The sequence below is a fragment of the Triticum aestivum genome, chromosome 7A, assembly GCF_018294505.1.
Source record: "Triticum aestivum cultivar Chinese Spring chromosome 7A, IWGSC CS RefSeq v2.1, whole genome shotgun sequence".
NCBI classification, from domain to species: domain Eukaryota; kingdom Viridiplantae; phylum Streptophyta; class Magnoliopsida; order Poales; family Poaceae; genus Triticum; species Triticum aestivum.
In genome coordinates this window covers 669,418,414-669,422,973 of record NC_057812.1, presented here as the reverse complement: position 1 = coordinate 669,422,973, position 4,560 = coordinate 669,418,414, and the positions used below count along the sequence as shown (strand labels likewise).

General features: G+C 43.8%; 1 long non-coding RNA gene across 3 annotated transcripts; it reads right to left on the bottom strand.

The window, feature by feature from the left end:
• Nucleotides 1–1,624: 1,624 nt before the first annotated feature.
• Nucleotides 1,625–4,560, bottom strand: LOC123154499 (uncharacterized). 3 transcript variants are annotated; one of them, XR_006476872.1, is made up of 3 exons: nucleotides 3,853–4,553; nucleotides 2,563–3,764; nucleotides 1,625–1,883 (listed from the first exon to the last, which is right to left on the bottom strand). It is a non-coding gene; the product is annotated as an uncharacterized lncRNA (long non-coding RNA). The 3 variants fall into 3 exon arrangements; XR_006476871.1 differs by having other exon boundaries at nucleotides 2,563–4,054; nucleotides 4,122–4,553; XR_006476870.1 differs by having other exon boundaries at nucleotides 2,563–4,560.

Genomic DNA, 4,560 nt, shown 5'->3' with positions numbered 1-4,560 from the left:
AGGAGATAGTAAAGTAGATTACTACGGAAGGGTAGGAAAAATATACGAGCTTACATTCAAACGTGGCCACGAACCCCTAAGTCTCACTGTGTTCAAATGCCAATGGTTCGACCCCAAAAAGGGTCTGAGACATACGCCTTCTGTTGGTTTAGTTGAAGTTAAACCATCAACCATCTATGCCGGAGCTGATCTCTTTATCGCCGCTACCTAGGCCACACAAGTATATTATCTGCCTTACCCATGCCAGAAAGAGTACCTAAAGGGTTGGGAAGTTGTGTTCAAGGTGTCGCCACATGGTAAGCTACCGGACCCGGACGATGATGATTACTACAACATAAACCCCATGACATACGAGGGAGTGTTCTTTCAAGAGGAACATGATGACGTGGTCTGAAACAACGAGGATGATTACTTGGGTTATGTTGACCTGGACCCAAACGACGACGACGCATGGATTGATGGTGAGGCAGTTGTGAATCAAAGAGACACAATTATGCTTGAAAAGTTAAATGAAGACGCTGACGATGAGGAAGAGCCTCCACCTCCATCAGACAATGAAGAAGATATGCGTGGTAGTGATGATGAGACCGGTCGACAAATAGATTACAATAGTGATGATTCATATGGGTTCTAGAAAATGTAAGTTCTTTTAATGATCATTACAATAGTATGCTTAATGTGCTCTTTTGTTATTAATGTTTTTCCTGTATGCTTGTTTATTTGATATCCTTACTAATTGTTTATTCTCTTCTCAATGCAGGTTTGCTAATCATGGGCAAGTCCAGCAGCGCTAGTTTCCTCAGTAAATTCAAAGGACTAACTCGGAGTGGACGAGCCCACAAGGTTCCCTCCCGACTACGCAAGGATGACACCTCACATGGAGGTGGAGGGGTCGGGGGAGAAGACCCTAGAGGAGGAGGGAGTGGGGGGAGAGCCCCTAGAGGAGGAGGAGGTGGGGGAGAGGCAGCCGGGGCAAAAAACTCCGGGCCGTGTCCGAAATAGGAGGGTCTTCTTCAATGCCCTCCTATACTGAGGCACCTTCTGAGTTTGAGGAGGAGGAGTATGTTCTTGATGGCGAGGAGGAGGAGGGTGAGGAGGAGGGCGAGGAGGATGGTGGAGGGGAGGTTGACCCCGAGTTGTGGGGTGACTTGCCATCGGGTCACTACAAGAAACCTGTTAATACGTGACAGTCCTTGTCCGTCACGCATCAGTGCAAAACTATCATGGGTGCCCATCGATGACGGATTTGAAATCCGTCATGTATATCGCACCATAATTTGACATTAGGCCTTCCATGACAGTCCTTGACCGTCATGGATCTGCCCTAAAGCCCACCCAGCCCAAAATAGGCCCAACCATTCATGACGGAACAAGCTGTCACAGGACCAACGCCACGTAGGATTTTCGATCGACCAATTGGAATGACGTGGCTGCCTACGTGGACATTATTTTTCGTCACATAAATCGTTGTGGAATTTGGCACAATTTAAATTTCATTACCACACATCTGCTGCACCAATTTTGAACCAGTACATATTTTAGCCTAATGCATTACACAAATCATAATACCAACTCTGGGCCAAGACCAAGTATTTCCAAAGAATGATCATATATTACACAAATATTCAATATGCATCCATCCATTTTTATATATACCACATCAACTTACAAAATCCTCCATGAAATGATAATTTACAAAATATATTGCCAAAATATATCACACAACAAGGTTAGGAACCAATACAATCCAATTTACAACAACAGAACATATGATACTATTGAGCTTGTTATTCAGGTTCTTGTCATCAGCCCTCCTAATGGTAAGTATCATGTCATGGCGGATTGTGATGGCCAGCACCAAGAAGCCTGCTACCCAATCATACCTAACATATTTACAACAACATTAGATAGTAGTAGACAATAGAAATAAGAGAATAAGAACAAACTTCAAAAATAAATTAACAGTTGTCCAAATTTCTTAAATTTTACTGTCCCTACATACGAGAATAACAAAGTATCTAATCAAGTGAGGTTGCCTAAAATTAATCCAAATAAAAGTGGGTTAAATGAAAGTCTAATCAAGTTGACAGATAAGTGACAACGCAATAGAACATACATCAGAGAACACAAGTACTCAGTAGCAGTTGAGGCCATATAAACCCGACGGCAAAATGGCATTCAAATTTTCATGTGTCAAGATGTATACACGTGAAACTAAATGTTTATCCGAGGCACTTACACTAGTAAAAAACAACTGCTTGACAAGTTAACTTCAAATGGCATGCAAAATAACTATAAGGTGCGGCCACTAATAAATCTATAGAACTAAGTGGCAAATGGTTCTCTTAGGAGATACTGGATAGATGTATAAACTATTGCTCTTAAAAACATGCATACTGGGGTTACTTTAATTCAAGTGCATGAGATGATAAATTTCACCAAGATCCAAGGGGCACAAACAAATTAGTAAAAAATCAAACCATGGTGAAAAATGCCTAACTCAGAACTAAATCAACTAAATAGGTGCAGTTCAGTAGCAGTTGAGCTGGGGAATGTAAATACCGGAGAAATCATAGGAGTGGCAGTAGAGCAAGCCCCTGGATGATCACAGAGCAGCTCCACCACAGTTATCATGGCCGCCCTCTCGAGCTCTATTTTGCGCCATGCAGCGGCACAGCTACTATGGCACCGCCTAGACCTACGTACATCCTGAAAAACAGAAATCATAATCAAGGAGATTACAGTGTTAATTGATCATAAAAAAGATGGGAAAACATCAAGGAAAAGATTTAGGATCAGAGAGTAGACATCAATCCTTACTTGTCGGCAAAACTACTATGGAGGTCGACCTGGCAGGGAGCACATGAGTTGAAGAAATATGTGTCACTATGTTGGCAACTGCTAGCTTGGTGCGTGCCTCCAGGTTGAGGGAGAGTGAACTTACATGCATTGGTTCTAGTACTAGTAGGCGCACAACTAATAGTAGCAGTACTACATGTGCTTAGTACACAAATGAACAAGTTTAAACCTCTGCAGTACAGATATAGGACTGCCACTGTACCAACATAATTTTCTTCTTAGATTCAGATTAAACTTAATTCTGGTTATATATATTCAATGAGCTGCAGTTGACAATATGGACAGAAGTGTATGGAGAAACCTCTAAATAGAACATGTCGCCATATTAATACACTAACAGAAATTATGTCTCCTATTTGATGAAATTATTCACCACCTGATTACATTGATACATACTGAATTATATTTTGATAGAAAACTAAACTGAATGCATATAGAACATTTAATTATATTGATTTACAGAACAGAGACACATCAAACTGTCAAAAAAATATAAACTGAATTAGATCTTGGTAGAAAATTAAACTAAATTAGATCTTGATAGAAGCCCACATAGCCCAGTGCAGCTGGTTGATGAACTACTGTAGTTTCTTCAACTCGTGTTTAATTCAGTGAACTACAGCGTGTATAAGAAACTATGGCAGGTCGACCTGCCTACTAGTATTAGACAAGCCAGGTCAACCTCCGCAATAGTACACCACCGGCAGTGTGTACAACAAACTATGGCAGGCCGACCACCTAGGCCTCGTATAAATTCAGAGAAAATTAAACTAAATTAATTCTCTATATCTTTACAGTGCAGGCAGGGTATCTCGGCAAAATTACGGCACCACATAGACCTACATCCGAAAAAACAGAGATCATAATCAAGGAGGTCGACCTGCCTCCTGTCTCTACTAGGTACCCTGCAGTGTAAAGATACAGAGAAAATTCAGTGTTAAAGATTCAGAGGAAACCCACAAACACAACACACCGGCTACTGCACGCACACACATCTCACTCATATACACGTTGTAGCCCTCGATAGACGCTGTCGCCGCCATGTCAGCATGGACACACACACCCTAAGATTTGGAGAAGGCAGTAGCCAAGCTTAAGCAATCGATTGAAGAGGGAGGCCACACACCAGCCTTAGGCTTACCACCATGCCCACAAACGGCTGTTATGGCTAACGGCTTAGGCAAATGAACCTAACCTGTGGTCGAAGCAGCAGAATGAGGCCATGGTGTCAAGGAAGCCAACAGAAGGGGCGGGAGCCATACCAGAATCCAGTGGCGGCGAGGGCTACGGCCTCCCGTGAGCCATTGTCATAGACCGGCCACCGCACGGTCGCTCCGCTCCAACAAGGCCAACAATGGGGGTTGAGCCCATGTTGGATCTACGCGCGCCCAAGACGCGGATCTCATCAGTCGGGCTGCCGCCGCCGTCAAACTAGGCAGATCAGCAACACATGTTGCGGATCAACCATCCTCGTGAAGATAGGGCGGAGGGGATAGTAGACGATGGTGTGTAGGGGTGATGGTTTCCACTAGGATTACGAGTGGAGGAAGTACGGGAGTGGCCTGGAGGTGGGGATTGGGTGGAGGAAGGAGAGACCGTCGGAGCGGTCGATGAGCGGATGACGAAAAGGAGTGGATCGGGGAGAAGGAAGGAGATGATGGGGGCGGCGGCGGAGGGAGAATGAGATGGGGGCAGGGAGAG